The sequence below is a fragment of the Rhinopithecus bieti genome, unplaced genomic scaffold, assembly GCF_001698545.2.
Source record: "Rhinopithecus bieti isolate Rb0 unplaced genomic scaffold, ASM169854v2 scaffold_13550, whole genome shotgun sequence".
NCBI lineage: Eukaryota > Metazoa > Chordata > Mammalia > Primates > Cercopithecidae > Rhinopithecus > Rhinopithecus bieti.
Window position 1 is genome coordinate 36018 of NW_016807452.1, and position 17547 is coordinate 53564.

A 17547-nucleotide genomic window follows, 5' to 3' on the forward strand; every position below is an offset into this window, starting at 1 on the left:
ATCACACTAATAAAATATTTACCAACTTCAAAAATTAAAAGCCAGGCATGAACATGGATACATAGCTAGCATATTTTTAATAAATAAGGATAAACTAAATTACCTGCAGAACTGGCTGTGCGCAGTGGTGCCTGTGATCCCAACACTTCGGGAGGCTGAGGCATGTGGATCACCTGAGTTCAGGAGTTCAATACCAGCCTGGTCAACATGGTGAAACCTCATCTTTACTAAAAATACAAAAATTAACTGGGCATTGTGGTGCATGCCTGTAATCCCAGCTACTTGGGAGGCTAAGGCAGGAGAATTGCTTGAACCCGGGAGGCAGAGATTGCAGTGAGCCAAGATGGCACCACTGCACTCCAGCCTGAGAGACAAATTTTATTTGCCAATGGGAGCATCTTAAGTGTACACTTCACGAAGATAGAAAAGTTGTCTTATATAAAGTTTAGGGAATCAAAATTCAAGATAAGGAACTTGTGGACACAGGGGACTATGATGGTGGACAAGGAACTAAAGACTTGGCAGCATAGATTTCAAAAGTATTTAGATGAAATAAAAGTGTAATCAAATTGTGGGGAAAAGAAAGAGATCAGATTGTTACTGTGTCTATGTAGAAAAGGAGGACATAAGAAACTTCATTTTTATCTGTAGTAAGAAAAATTGTTTGTTTTGAGATGCTGTTAACCTGTAACTTTAGTCCCAACCCTGTGCTCACAGAAACGTGTGCAGTAATGAATCGAAGTTTAATGGATTTAGGGCTGTGTAGGATGTGCCTTGTTAACAATATGTTTGCAGGCAGTATGCTTGTTAAAATCATTGCCATTCTCCATTCTCAGTTAACCAGGGACACAATGCACTGCGGAAAGCCACAGAGACCTCTGCCTGAGAAAGCCTGGGTATTGTCCAAGGTTTCCCCTCACTGAGACGGCCTGAGATATGGCCTCATGGGAAAGGAAAGACCTTACCATCCCCCATCCCAACACCTGCAAAGGGTCTGTGCTGAGGAGTAGTGAAAGAAGGAGGCCTCTCTGCAGTTGACATAAGAGGAAGGCTACTGTCTCCTGCTTGTCCCTGGGAATGGAATGTCTTGGTGTAAAGCTGACCATTCCCATTGGTTCTATTCTGAGATAGGAGAAAACCGCCCTGTGGCTGGAGGCGAGATATGCTGGCAGCAATACTGCTCTGTTTCCCTTTGCTACACTGAGATGTTTGGGTAAAGAGAAACATAAATCTAGCCTACGTGCACATCCAGGCACAGTACCTTTCCTTGAACTTATTCATGATACAGACTCCTTTGCTCACATGTTTCTGTGCTGACCTTCTGCCCACCTGTTGCCCTTCTACACTCCCCTAAGATAGTAAAAAGAATCATCAATACATACTGAGGGAACTCAGAGGCCGGCACCGGTGTGGGTCCCCCGTATGCTGAGTGCCAGTCCTGTGGGCCCACTGTTCTTTCTCTATACTTTGTATCTTATTTCTTTATCAGTCTCTCATCCCACCTGATGAGAAATACCCACAGGTGTGGAGGGGCTGACCCTCTTCATCAAATTATGTATCAAATCATATCTTTCTTGAATAATTTGATGTCAAAATCTATTTTCAGATAATTATTTTCATAATTTAATTAAAATCTGTGATATGTATTTTGCACATTATGGAAAATTTTGATTACTCTTTTATCAGAACTAATTAGTATGAAAGGGCTAACAGTGGAATAGAAATTACCCATAGGCCTCTGGATGCCCATGATGACTGAGTCACAAGCCCATAACAGGGTTGAGGAGGATGAGATGATGTGGTCGATCCAGTGCATGACCACAAAGCAACTCACCAGCAGCAGGATGGTCTGGGTGGCCCTTTTCTCTGGGGAGGCTCCTGGAGACAGGCTGGTGCTATGAAGGTACTGGGATCGTCTCTGATGCCTGGACAAGAGAATCACCATGTATGCACTTGAGAGCAACATGATTGCGACAAAGAAGACATTCGTAAGCAATGGCAGCATGAAAGACAGGCTCCGGATGATGTAGCTTATGGAAGAAAGTGAGCAGTATTTACTGATACACATCGGTCTTTATCCCATTAGAAGCCACAGTGGAGGAGAGCAGGTTACTACTGAGAGACAAACTGAGAACCCATAGGAAGAAAAAGAGTGAAAGATGTAACCTGTGAACTTCTGTTTAATCTTTGCAGACCAGGAGGTGCCAGGGCTGATGGCGACGGCATGCAGCATGCTCAGGAGGCAGGTGGTGCCGATGGAGAGGTCCCTCATCACCCTGTTCATGTGGAAAAGCATCTTACACTTGAAGTCAGTCTGAAAATTCAGTGACTCAAAAATGTCTTCAGACACAAGAACACAATGGTGAGCAGCATCACGATATGGACAAAGGCCAAGTGACTGGTAGGTCAGTAGGCTTAAGCCTGTGATCCACAGGCTGTGAACACATGGAAGAAAAGGAGGAAGGCATTGGCTGAGACTCCAATACCAGCTTGGGAAAAGAAGACATTTTTAATGATAATATAGGTAGCAAGTGTGTTCATCTTCATCGAAAATAGGAAACATTTTATGTATCTGAAACAAAAAGAAATAAAACTCCTGCATCAATGTTTATTCCATAGTAAAAATTATCACCAGCATGATTTTAATTCCAATCATTTATCTTGATTAATCTTGAGTAGCTCATATTTCTTAAAAATATGGTCTGGAAATGATTTTATACACCCAATTGTTAATACAATGCATCAAGGACCCACATGTGAACAATTAAGAGGTATAAATAGTCACATTGTCCTGTACTGCCTAAGAATCATTCGTTTAGAAAACTTTAAGTTTTTACTTTCTTTTATTCAATGTTAATGACAAATAGTGAGTGCATGTAAAAATAAATCACGTGTGTTTCTGCAAGTGAACTGAAGTACATTTTATGCTAATAGAGGAAGAATAACCAAAAACATCTTGGAAAAAATGACCCATTAAGTTCTAATTTCATCATCTCTGTCTTCCATTTTAGGAACATATAGACACCAGAAGGCAGTAATCCTACTCAATACAGAAAACATTAACTTATGAATTCAAACATTTAAATTAAAATATACTTGTCACTTTTTGTAAATACATGTCTTACTGAGCTATAGCACATTCGAAAATTTCTGAGAAAAAGTAGAGTTATGGCCAGGAGCAGTGGCTCACACCTGTTATCCCAGCATTTTGGGAGGCCGAGGTGGGCAGATCACCTGAGGTCAGGAGTTCAAGACCAGCCTGACCAATATGGAGAAAACCCATCTCTACTAAAAATACAAGATTAGTCCAGTGTGGTGGCACATGCCTGTAATCCCAGCTACTTGGGAGGCTGAGGCAGAAGAATCGCTTGAAACCATGAGGTAAAACCATGCAGCAGAGGTTGCGGTGAGCTGAGATTGCACCATTGTACTCCAGCCTGGGCAACAAGAGTAAAATTCCTTCTAAAAAAAAAAAAAGTTACTCAATTTTAAGGTTAATTTTTATAATGAGGAAATGCTGTCATTCTACTTTGCAAACTATTATTCTCTCAACACTAAACAGTCTTATAAAAGCTAATACATATAACATTTTATTAGTTTTAGACCATAAAACACAAAATATTAAACTGAATTTAAGAAAATATTTGGACCAGGTGTGGTGGCTCATGACTGTAATCCCAGCGTTTTGGGAGGCTGAGGCGGGCAGATCACAAGGTCAAGAGTTTGAGACTAACTTGGCCAACATGGTGAAACCCCGTCTTTACTAAAAATACAAAATTAGTTGGGCAATGTGGCAGGCACCTGTAATCTCGGCTACTCGGGAGGCCCTTGAACCTGGGAGGTGGAGGTTCCAGTGAGCTGAGATCACACCACTGCACTCCCAGCCTGGGTGACAGAACACGACTGTCTCAGAAAAAAAAAACCAAAATATTTGAAATCATTCTTAGTATCACCAGCCTCCATGCATACAAGGTATTCACTCTACAGAGTTGTAGCAGACCCAGCAGAAGGTAATGTTTTTAGATAGTTTTGTGGCAGAAAAAAAACAAAACTGACCTGTTTATTAGCAATTACTCTAATACAATTAAACATAATGTTCCTTATGGTCATCTGCTAAAATACCATTATTGTAAAATATTTTAAAATTTTGTTTTATCACATGATTATTCAAACAGCTCTTAAGTATTAGAGATATATTAACATATCTTCGAACTTAAAAAATAAAAATATGATTAAATCATTATAAATGAGCTCATATTTTAGTGTCAAGATAAAAATGTTCATAAATGCAAAATTTGCTGTAAAATGAGAAACAGTCAAATAAACCTGCAATTAAAGTGTAACATTACAAAATTACACATTTTCTTACACAAAGCTATACGTTTATATGTTCATAATATTTTATGTAGGAACACCTACCCATTAGTTATCATTCAGTGAGATATGAGAGCAAAATCATGAGAAAATCACAGATCTCATTCATACATTTCTGCCTCCTCCAACTTTCCAACTGAGTCTTGAGTATTCATCAGTAATGAAGCTAAGAAACAGATACCAAGGTTTGTCTTGGAGTCATTCTGTGTATATGAATTTTTGACCCTGAGACATGGGTATAAAGAATAAATGCTGCCATTTCATTTCCCTCTGTACTAATTATTGTCATGTCATCTGTAGAAGACAGACAGTAGGCTCTGGGATTGGTAGAAATGTGAGTCATTACAGCGAAAACTGAAATTACCTAATTCATGGAAAAGTAGAGTAGCAGCAGATGGGTCCTAAACTTGGTAATGAATAAGCTCATTTTCTTCAGTAATCTTGCCCAGGTGCATTGCCTGGTCTCAGTCCTCATCAACAAAACCAAAGTAAAAGATAACTGTAACTTCAGACATTTTTTATTTTTATATCATATTACCAAATGTATTATTGCTGAATAATGAACAAATTATATGCACATGGAATGAGATGGATAAACATCACAAATACAATGTTGCATAAACTCAAACACATTAAAAATATGTATACTATCTAATCTCATTTATTAAAACTTCCAAAAGCAAACAACATTCAGTTTCTGTCTTCAAGCAAGGGTGGAATAACTTGTGGAACTAATACACTCACAAAAAGTAATAAATTCTTGATAAAATAATATATATATTATATAATATATAAAATATAAATATAAATATAAATATTATATGTAGTAATATATAAATATATGTAGTAATATATGTAGTACTATGTATTATAATACGTATTATAATACATATATGTATTATATATAGTAATATGTAGTAATAAAATATAAATATATGTAGTAATATATAAATATTATATGTAGTAATATGCAAACATACATACATACAACACATATGACATGATATAGGTAAGAACTGAATGACAATTTTACCTTTGTCTATGTAGGGGATATGGAGATTGGAGTTAATTTCATCCTAGAAATATAACAGTACTCTTCAAAAAAACACAATGGAATCCAAAATCTCTACAACTGTCATTTCCAGTTTCTAGCACAAAACATTAAAATGTGTAAGACGTATGAAGAAACAGGACAGTGTCACCAATACACAATATAAAAAACAGGCAGTAGGAATGATCCCCAAGATAGCCAAGATGTTGCAATTAGGAGATAAGGATTTGAATGCAGCTAAAATAAATATGTTCAAGGAGATAAATTCTCATAATGAATGAACAGACCTGGTAGAGAAATAGAAATTATAAAATAATCAAATAGAAAGATAACAAAACAAAAAAATACTGTTGAGCTCTCAGCTGATTAGAAACTGAAGAAATACAGAGCCATAGAAATTATCCAGTCTGAAGAAAATAAATATAAAAGTTTGAAGAAAAATAAACAGAGGCTTAAAGACCTGTGCGGTGAGTCCCACTAGACAGGGCCTGTCTTTCCCACTGCCAGGCGCACAGTGCAGCTGACCTTTTCCTGCCTGAGCATTTTGGCTCTGGCCCAGTGTTCTTCTGAGAGCTCAGCCAGCAGAGGCAAGTGATACTCCCTGAGGAGTCCCCTTGCAGTCACAGTGGCTGCTACCACTGCTGCCACCAGGCTTACAAGGAAGCATGGAGCCTGGACACCTTCGTGCACCCAGCAGTGAAATCCATGGCTGGCTCTGCAGGATGGAAGTGCCCACAGCTGTCAGTCTTCACTGCACCCTCCAAGGGACTGGGGCAAGGCTCACCAGTGACAGCCCTAGATCAGAGCTGCTCTGCCTGCACCCAGGAATTTTGGCTGCTGCCCAGTGGTCTTCTGAGATTCCAGCCTTGCAGAGGTCTGCATTCTGTCCTGGAGCCCCTACTGCCATCACCACTGTTGCCACTGCCACGGTCACTGCTGGACCAGGCAGGCAATGGGTGACCAGGCACTGCCACACACCCTAGTGCCCCAGGTGGATTACTGCGGCATGCTCCGTTGAAGTAAAACCATTTGAGTTGATCAAGTAGCTTCAGCATCTATCGCCTTCCACTCTCTCACTATTGTAATGGGTCCCTGCTCTTCCCCTGGACAGGCAGCATTCACAGTTGCCCTCCTCCCATGTGAGTTGGATTTTTAAGCTCATGTTGCACTGGACCTTTCTGTGAGTTCCGCCCTCCAGCCCTATTGATCTGGCCCTTTGAACGCGCCACCTCTGATGCGCTGCTGGCCCTGCCTGTATGAGTTCTGCTGGTGACCCCTATGACTCAAGTTCTTTCTCTTCAGTCAACACCTGCACCCTGAAGACCCAAAGACAAGTTCACTGGCCCAGTTCAGATCCAGGACCTCCAGGACTCATTCATGCTGTGCAGAGGGCCATGTAGAAGCCTGAAGATTGGGAGAGTGCCTAGCCCAGTCCACCATTCCTGGCACCTTATCACACAACTCAGGGTCTGTGCCTAGGCTGACCCGACCAACTAACACCACCACAGCTGACACTCACCTGCATGGGGCAAAAGGCAGAGCCCGGCCTCTCTAATGAAAGCAGCAACATCCCTGCATGGAAGATCAGGTGAACCACAAAAATGTCTGTATTGGGCTGAGTTAATAGGTTCTGCCCCGTAGCCACTCCCATGGAGAACTGTGGAACAGAAGTTTTCTGTGGCTCTCAGGTACACTGTGGCCTGGAGAAAGATGACAGCATCTGTCTGAATGGAGAGCCATGAGCCCTAGAACAGAAGTTTGATAAGGAAGCAGATCATATATTTTTTTTCTGTATAGGGGTGTCCAATCTTTTGGTTTCCCTGGGCCACGTTGAAAGCAAAATTGCCTTGGGCCACACATAAAATACACTAACACTAACAACAGCTGATGAGCTAAAAAAAAATCATAGAAAAAAAATCACATAACGTGTTATGAATTTGTGTTGGGTCACATTCAAAGCCATCCTGGGTTGCATGCACCTTGTGGGCACAGGCTGGACAAGGTTGGTGTAGGATGTGGAGCTGCTGTATCTCCATTCCCCTCTGCAGCCTCACCAGGACCTCCCTCAGCCACCCCGCAACACGGCTAGTGTCTGTGCTCATCAATGGGGTGTTCATAGATGAGCTTGGTGTCTGCTCTGCCAGCTTTGTCCCCTCCTGGATAAATGGGGAAATAAAGGCACTGGGCTTTTCAGAAACCAGCCCATCACCTGAAACAACAAAGAGCATCTCTCATTAAAGAAAGATCAAGTACATGTGCATCTGCTTCTGCCACACCTGGCTCTTATCCGTAAGCACTATCTGACTCATTTTGTTCTTGATACGACCCAGTGCTGTATGTGCTGAGCATATACTATATGCAGGACACTGTGCCAGATGCCCTGGCCTCAATGAGCATCCCTGTGGAGAGAGAAATTTTCTGGAAGAAAGTGTTGCCTTCAAAAAATTAACTCCATGCCACTTTCCAAATTGAGGTAAAAATAAAAAGACCTTGTGTTCATTCAATAATTAGGGCAGGAATAGATTTCTGAATATTCAAACTCATTTAATAACGTCATGAGAGAACATGTTTGGCTTTAACCAAAACAAAATACTGTTGTTATACTGAGATTTTGGTTCGATTTTATGTGAAAATATGTACTATTTATACTTTGTGATGTACAACAGGCATACAAAAATACATGCACAAAGTATTCACACAAAGCTTGATGAATTATTGCAGAGCAAATACACCTGCATAACCAAGAAAGAGAACCAGCTTCACTCACGCCCTGGCAATTATTCTTTTCCTCCCTCCCTCCAATCGTAGCTAAGCTTTTAATAGCCTACATTGTACAGTAACTTTGTATTTTTATACAAAGTGTTTTATTTCAAAATATTTTAAACATGCACAACAGATACAAAATCATATACTAGACCCATCACCCAACCTCAACAACTAATCATGTGCCATTTTGTTTTATCTATACTTCAACCTAGCTCACCCCTAGTTCTGTTTTGCTTTGTGAGGTCATATGTATATTGAACTGCACGAATCTTACATATACAACTTTGACAGATAAATATACAATATAACATTCATAACTTTCAAGAATAGAATACTTTTACCATCTCCAAAAAATTATCTCATGCTCCTTCCTGGGCAATTTTTTTCTCCCCCAGAGTTTATTTCTTTATTGATTTTTTTTAAACCATAGGTTCTGTCTGAAATCATACAATATATATTATTTTATCTGCAGCTTGTCTCACTTAGCAGGTTCATGAGAATGATACAGGCTGTGTGCTTCAGTAGTTTGTTCCTTAGTGTTGATGAGTAGTACTCGGTGGCATGAATGCTCTACAATTTGCTCATCCATTTTCTGTTGAAAAACATTTGGGTTATTTTCTGCTTTGGGTTACTATGACTAAAAGGTCTATACACATTCTTATACAAATACTTTATATATATAATGTAATTTCTGTATCAGCATTTTTAAGTGATTGATCCAGAGATTACAATACACATCTTTAACAGATCACAATCTACTTAATACATTTTACTACACGTAAAACATAAAACTTTCCTACAGAACAGTTCCATTTTCCTCCTCCTATCCTTTCTGCTTCTTTTATAAATTTTACATCGAAACATTACGAATCTCACAATACAATGTTAATTTTTTGCCTTAAGTAATTATATGTCTTTTAAAATTTTAGAGAAAATGATATGTTAAAATATTAGAAAGTGAATACTTTAGGGCTATGCAAATACTTTCTTTCTCCTTTAAATTGTACCCATAATTTTGAAATTCTTTACTAACTTTTGCCTACAGTCGTGATTACTGGGGCATTCTAGTAGTGATTTTCTGTTTTGAATTATTCATCTACATTGGTAGATGCAGTATTTGGAATTCTGTAAATATTTTCTTTCTTCCTCCCCTCCTCATCCCCTCCTTTACTTTCTTCTTTTTTTCCTTATTTATTTCATCTTTTTTATATTGGTATGGACATGTGGATATATATTTTATTCTCTGGTTATAATTTAATGCTATCATTGTTTATTTTGCTGTTCACATTGTTCCACCTTGGGCCATTGGGAAGTCTTACAGGGTGGCTCCTTTTGACATGCTCCCTTGTATGTTTTTCAAGCATTTTTTTGAATTTCTGGCTCTATAAGATACTCTAGGCTCAACTTGTGTTTTCTATATCCTGCCCTAGAATTATCCACTATTACAAGTAGCCCTGGTTCTTTTTATTGAAGAACATTATTTAGAAACCAAGATCTGAGAGCTAAGTGTGCTCATTGATACTGAAGTGTCACTGCTTCTGGTGCCTATTAGCAGACATGGTTTGGAAATGTATGTATAAATATAAACTAAGGTGTGCACACATATCTCCTTCTCTCTCTCTGGATAGATACGTTGCAATAGAAATGTTTATTCTGATATTTCCAGCTGCAGAGCAGCACGACAGGGTTCATTCTAGCATTCCCTCTTAGTTTATTTTCAACTAGAGTGAGAAACAGGCACTAATCATCAATCACATATACATCTATAAACTAACATGTAAAGTAGTATCAAAATTGTGACTCAGTAGTTTTACAGGAAATAAAAATACAACTAGAATACAGTGTTGGTGTACAGCTTTTGACTATTACAACATTCAATCAAAACCCTATTTTCCAAAGTGACTCAGATCAAGAACTTTGATCCCCACCATCTTCAATAGGGTTAGGCCATACATTTTTAGTAAGTTAAACTCAATTATCACCTACTGTATTTCATCTAAATGTCCCGAATTTCCTGGTTATTTTTTCAATTTGCTTCAAGGAGTTTACTTTTTGTCGTCTACAGTTCAGTGTGATTTCGCAACTGTTCAGAGTATCATCCGCCTTCACAGTATCACACAGAATTGTTTCATTACCCCCTGATTCTCTCAGGCTGTCCCTTTGTAGCCAACGCCTCTCCTCATCCCATTCTTTGGCATTCACTAATCACTTTTGATCTTTATAATTTTCTTTTTCTACAATATCATATAAATGTAAACATATAATATATAGCCTTTTGGATCTGACTTCCTTCATTTATAGAAATAAACTTCAGATTCATCAGTTTTGTTGTGTGAAGCAAGAGTTCCATTTTGTTGAAAAATAGGATTCGAGTCTATGGTTACATCACAGTTTATTGATCCACCTGTTGAGGGACATCTGGTTTGTAGTTAACTTTTTGCAGCATGGCCCTTCATCAACTTCAAGCCTTCTCAGAGTTGGCCCATGTATCCCCACCCCTCCCCGTCTGCTTCCCCCAAGTGGTTGCTAGTGCCAAGAGGGTCAGTGTGCTCCCCCTGACCTGGGAACCTTCTGGGCATAGGGGTATCTCCCTAGGGAGCTCCCTCCCACCCAGGAAAGCACACTGGGCAGGCCCAGGACCCAGTGGTAAGCTCAGCTGAATGGATGAGGCAGGACAGGCCTTGGGAGCAGTTCGCTAGGAGGGGAAACCGAGCTGCCTGCTGAGCTGGGAGCCTCAGAGGCAGCCAGGAGCTATCAGCCCACAAGGATCTCAGATCCTACCCCACTCTCTGAAAAGCTCCATGGCTTGGCCGGCACCAGGTGACTGAGGATGGCATCCTGGAGGCCCCACCTCTTCCCCTCCTGGTGTCCAGGGCTGCCACTACCCACTTCCTCACAGCTCAACTTGTGTTTGTTCCTTCTTGGGGTCTGCCTTCCTGCTGGGACTCCTGGGGAGGCTGGCATATCATTCCCCAGGAGGGAGTCAACAGGAGCCCAGGAAGAAAATGGAGGCAGTCCCCTCCCCCAAGTTGACCTCACTGCCGTCCACCCACAGGAACATGCCCATCACATGGAGGAGGACATTAAGGCACAGGTGAGAGCAGTGTGGCAGGCACAGGTGAGAGCAGTGTGGCAGACAGTGGGAAGAGTCACCTCCCAGGGCTCTGGGCTGCCCTCCTGAGTGTCCTGGGATGGGAGACAGAGACCCCAGGGTGACAGAGACAACTTATCAGGCTGTGGAAGGGGCTGTTTTCTAACATAAGGAGACCACAGTAATTCGATGCTGCTCCCTGCCAGATGGTGCCTTCTGAAATGTGCCCTGCTAACCCTCACAGCTCAAGTCCACAATGGGAGGAACACCTAACACCTGCCTAGGATGGCCAGGTGGATGAGAGCAAGCCGAAACTCAGGGTGAGGTCACTGGAGAGTGTGGTCTGGGCAGGGTTTGAGGGCTCAGTTGAGGCCAAATGTTCTGATTCCATCCTGGGTTATGCTCCTCTCCTGGGACCTGCTACCCTGGTTTCCTCCATCTCCACCCCCTAACCGAGTACTTCTCGCCTCCTTTCCTACTCTCCCGTGTGGGCCCAGGGCCTCGGCCCACATAGCATCAGTCCCTAAGTTGTAAATTTCCCCATATTCATTCCACAAAGACCTTCGTCTGCACAAGCACATCTGTCTCTTTGTCTTCCAAAACCAGAGGCCCCATCTCTCTGACCAGCCCTCCACAGCTGGGCAAAGTCCATCTGCCACTGCTGGGGGCCAAAACATCCCAACATTGTCCCACTGAGAGCTCTCTCAAACCCGTAGCCCCTCTGCAGGAAATGCTGAAGACACTGCTTTTACAGCTGCCCTCTCCTTCCACTGGGCCGGAGCATTCACCTCTGGGTGCCCTCAACCCCGGAGCCATTTGTTACCTGGCAGCCACCTAAGCCACATGCCCTGCTGTCCGCACATCTATGGCAGCTTACCTCACTGAGGACCAGCACCAAAGTCCCCAGAGTCCAGCGCTGTTCTCCTCACTGCTCCTGGATCCCTCACAGTCCTGGGCCTCAGTCTCTCCATCTACAGTATGGCTGTCCCTCTATCATCCCCAGCCTCTCACCCAGAACCCAGGGCAGGAATCTAGAATCATCTTGATAGTCTGGCCTCTCCTCCTTTTCAGACCTGGACCTTTGGTGTGACCCAAAGGAGACTGTCCACCAGGCATTGGTCCCTCCCCTGCCTGTTGAGGACAGAGTTTTGTGGGTAAAAAGCAGGCCCATGCCTGTCTAGCCTGTGTGCTGCGAGCTGATCTCACCTGAGTCTTCAGCCTCATTCTTCCATCTTTCTCACCTCCCAAGGATGGAGCACCTGCAATGCAGGAGAGGATGGGGGTGGGCAGTGGCCCCACCATGGCCATATCCAGGAGCCTGCTGCTTCTCAGCTGGAATGTGCATCTTTCCCTCCCAGGGCTGTCTCTGACCTGCCTCAGAACCCCAGGTGCCTCTTACAGGCTGGGCTGGCACCCTTCATTCACACAGCACCTCCCTGGGATGCCCTTCTCTCTACCAAAAATCAGCAATACCCTCAGGGCAGGGCTGCTGCCGCCATACCTCCTGAGACTCCCTAGCCACCCCTGGGCCACATACCCACTCAGGGAACTCAGTGGCCCTGGTAGGCAAACACCTGTCACACACACAGTGAAGGGGCACAGCGTAAGTGGGTGAGCAGCTGCCAACAGCTGTTGGCCCTGGCATCCTCAGGGAAGGTGATCAGCACTTCAGTAGCTGGGGCCCTTCCAGGATGCAGTTCAGTACAGCAGCCCTGAGGCATCATTGACCCAGACAGTGGGCCTCAAAAAACTACCTCCAAGTGGGAGGCAGCTCAGCTCCATGGTGTCCCTGCAGTGAAAGACCAGCTGTTCCTGCTGGTTTGGACCAGGCTTGGGACCTCTTTGGGTGAGATATGACACATGAGGAAGGTATCCCAGAATCTGGCACACCAGCCCTTGACCCCCACCCATGGGAGGCACAGTGGGCATTGCCACCTTACACACACACCAGCAAAGGCCACAGCAGGCCCCGAGAGAAGAAGGATGTGACCAAGAGCCTAGGTTTCCACCACACAACTCCCAAATCAGGGTCAGAGGTCAGTATTTTTAGTTCTGCCAACCTACCTCTGTTCCAGGGGCTCAACTCTGTCATTGTAGTAGGACAGATTCTGTCACAGTCTGAGAATGAACGGACATGGCTGCATGCCCATAAAACTTCACTGATGGACATGAAAAATGTTGATTTCAAAGGTCGTGAAGTATGATTCTTCTTTTGATTTGTTTGAACATTTGGAAATGTAAAATTCATTCTTGGCTCATGGGCCATAAAAGAACAGGTGGGGACAAGTTACATTTTGCCAACCTTTGGTAAAAATGGAGCTGAGGGCAGGGAAAGATGGGGTAGGGCAAACCCAACCTCCTCACAGCAGAGATTTACCCCAGGAGGGGTCCCTCTCAGCACCCCATTTCCCATCCCTCATCTTGGCTTCAGGAGCAGTTCAGGTGGCAGATGAGGGATCAGAACAGCCCTCAGCAACAAGAAGGAAGGAGCTGCAGGGCCAGGCGGGCATGTAGATGGATCTCACTCAGCAGTGCACACTCCAGGAGCCTTTCCATTAAGCTGAGCACAGGACTGACCAGACCTGGCAGTGCCTAGGGTGGACAAGGCTCTGCAGCCTGCATCTTAGATGGAAATTCCTCACAGCAGTTGGTTACAAAAAACACACACTGAGAAAAAGAGCAAAGTACAAATAGGACACCAGGTCTGGCCAGTTGGGTCTCAAAGGCCAATGGGGTGAGGAGGTCCAGCTGGGCCCACAGGACAGACTGGTATGGGCTTCTGCCTGCAGGGAGCCTGGGACCCCCGCCTCACAGAGGAAAATGCAGGCTGTTGGGAGGAAGCAGTGATAATAACCAGGGGAGCACAGCAGAGCTGGAGCCACAGAGCAGGTGAAGACCCTGGCTGCTTCCACCTGAGGGCGGAGAAGCTGGGGTGACAGCACATCCCCAGGGGCAGAGGCACACAGGTGGCTGCTGGACACTTGAGATCCATCCATATGACCGCCTGAGCCTGCATCTTCTTCCTTCTTGTAGCTGATCTCCGTTCTGCTCCCTTGCTCTCCCCCTGGACTGTTCCTGAAGCCGAAATGAAGGATGGGGAGGCGGGTGCTGAGAGCGACTCCTTCTGGGGTGAACCCATACTGGGAGGATGCTGGGCTTGGCCAAACCTCTCCCCTCCTCTGAGTTTCATTTCAGCCAGAGGCTGGCAAAGTACAACCTTTCTCCACTTGTGTTTGGGCCAACCGTGAGCCAAGAATGGATTCTACATTTCCAAAGAGCTGAACCAATCAAGAGGGGAATTATACTTCAGGACACTTTAAAACTGGTCACAAGAATGATACAGTGGACTTTGGGGACATGTGGGAAGAGTGGGAGGGAGGCAAGGGGTCAAAGACCATAAACATGGTGCAGTGTATACTGCTTGGTGATGGGTGCACCAAAATCTTACAAATCAACACTAAATAACTTACTCACGTAACCAAATACCATCTGTAACCCAATAACTTATGGAAAAATAAAAAATAACAATAAAATAAAATAAACTGTTTGTGTCCATAAGTATTTTGGAAGTGCAGCCATGCCCATTCATTCACAGGTTGTCTGCGGAAGATTTCTCATGCTCAACTGTAGATGTGAATGGTCGCCTAGACTAGGAGGGGTTTCGGAAAGGTTGGAGAAAATGGGGAAAGATTGCTAATGGGTGTAAGGTTTCTTTTAAGGAGCATTAAAATGTTCTAAAATTATATTACAATGATTATTTGTCTATCCAGTTAATATACTAAAATAATTTGAAGTTTACACTTTAAATGAGTGAATTAAATAATGTACAAATTACATCTCAATAAAGCTATGGAAAGTTAAAAGTATATGTAGTATGCATACAAAAATACTACTTATCTTTATAAATGAGTGAAATTCTGTCATTTGCCAAAACATGGATGAATTTAGAGGACATCATGCTAAGTAAAATAAGCCAGACACAGAAGGACAAATATCTCATAATATCATTTCAATGTGAAATCCAAAAATGTGCACTCATAGAAGTTGGGAGTAGAATGGTGGTTTATCAGAGGCTGAGCACGGCGGGAAGGGGTTGGGAAAAGGGGAAATGTTCAATGGGACAATGCTTCAGTGAGGAGAAATACATTCTGGTGATATGGTGCACAGCAAAGTGACTGCAGCAACTCATAATGTAGTGCATATCTTAAAATTGCTAAAATAGTACATTTTAAATGTTTCTCCATAATCTAATATATATCTGAGGTGAAGGATATGTTATTTGGCCTAATTTGCTTATTTCACAATATTTACATGTATTATACCACATTGTACATCATATTTATCAATAAAAACAAAATTTTAAAAGTGAGAAAAAAAGATGTGCTAGATCTTCATCTAAAGACATTTCTGAGAAAAGTGTTACCTGTTTTCTTTCAGAAGAAATTCACACTTAATAGATATTATGGTAACTACAGTAAGACAAATAATTTTGGCCATCAGACTTTTATCATGATCAGGTAAAGGTTCTTCATGCTTCTATTTTGAATAATATTTTCCCCCTAGAATCACAAAGTGTGAGTGCCTTTCATTTCAGAGGTCGAGCCCTAAATGGTTTAGTCAATTACATCATGCGTTCTGAAATAAGTACTGGTACATTTGTGAAGGTAGTATATATCATTGTGTTTTTAATTTAACTAGCATATAAGTCTACTTTTCCAGTTAAGAGTCTATATTTTATAGAGGCCCTCCATATATATAAGTGCTTTTCTGATAGTATAGCCACTAAATTTCAAAAATATGTTAAGGAACAATTTTGCATTTATTTTTTATTATTGTTATTATTTTTTAAGGTTAATCAAGTGAAGCAGTAGGAGTGGAGAAGGAACAGCTTTTATTTTTATATGTTGGTGTTACAGGCTATATGTGACAGGCTATGTATTTGCTGAATTGAAGAAACAAAATTAAATATTTATTTCATATTTCATTAGATTTAGGGATGATGATTAAATCAAGATTGTGACTAGACTGAAAGCACCACATCATGAATCGCTTGGAAACAATATTTTGCCTGTGTATTATATTGACAGAAGCTTTTATTGTGGCAATATGGCTCACAACTGAAATATGTGAAAAATGAAGAGGAAAAAAGACAGTATTTGTTATCAAGGGATATTTAGGCCTGAGACACATTATGCAAATATTCAAAACATACAATTTTTAAGATTAGATTTAAAAAGTATATTGAAGCAGAGCATTTTAAAAAAGACATAATATGTACTATGAAAGTCCTAAGTTAGAAAAGTTAAAATACTAACAATGAGAAAATAATGCTTCTTGGGTAGCTTAAAATCGAATGTGAGACAAAAAATTACTCAGAACTTTTTCTAAGATTAAAAACATGAATACGGTTTCTTTGATATAAAATGAAATAAATGTCTGAATATAACTTTAATAGAATAGTGGAGACGAGGGCAAAGGGGAGGTGTATGCAGAATAAAGCGAACATATTATTCTAACAGTGAGAAGGACAGAGTTGAATGATTGCTCCTAGAGACAAGGGATTTTGATGTGTAAGTTAATGACAAACCTTTTGTCTGCAAGTTAAAAAATGTAACTTAAACCTGGTGAAGGAATAAAGGATGGTGGTGGAGGGGATGATTCTTTGTACATGAAACTGCTTTTAATGACTGATGAATACAGTTCAAATGATTTTATGGAGATCCTTTTGTATTTGATATTTCTGAACTGCTTTTCTTTTTGTATTTGCTCCATTTTACCTACTTGAACAATTTTTACCCACAAACTTTAGATAAAACTGCAACCAAATGTTCCAACACGATGTGAGCCCTAAAAGCACTTACAGCTGGGGGAGTAGGGGAAAAGGGGTTTCTCTTTCAACAAATGCATATTAATCTCGGTGAAAACTCAGAAGTTTAAACATGGTCCTCCTTGGGTCATGTGGCTACCCCAGGACCAGTCATTGCACCAGACATAGGAGATAATCTAAAAAACCAGGCTGGAGTTAAGTTTCTCTGGTGGAGTTTCCACTTTAGAAATCAGTTTTGTCAGGCTTTGTGTTTTCATGTTATAGACATGATAGCCATATATCCATCTATTCCACTTCCAGTAGAGATGAAATCCTCAAAGCATATACCCATTCAGAGGATTTTACATGAATCTTCATAGCAGCTTTACTAGCAATAGCCAAAACCTGAAAACTGTCCAAATGTCCATGGACAGGTGAATTTTTGACTGATAAACTTAC

The 17547-nt window shown here is 41.8% G+C and overlaps 1 pseudogene; it reads right to left on the minus strand.

Moving 5' to 3' along the window:
- Positions 1-1558: 1558 nt before the first annotated feature.
- Positions 1559-3128, minus strand: LOC108535864 (vomeronasal type-1 receptor 90-like; annotated as a pseudogene).
- Between the last annotated feature and the right edge of the window lie 14419 nt (positions 3129-17547).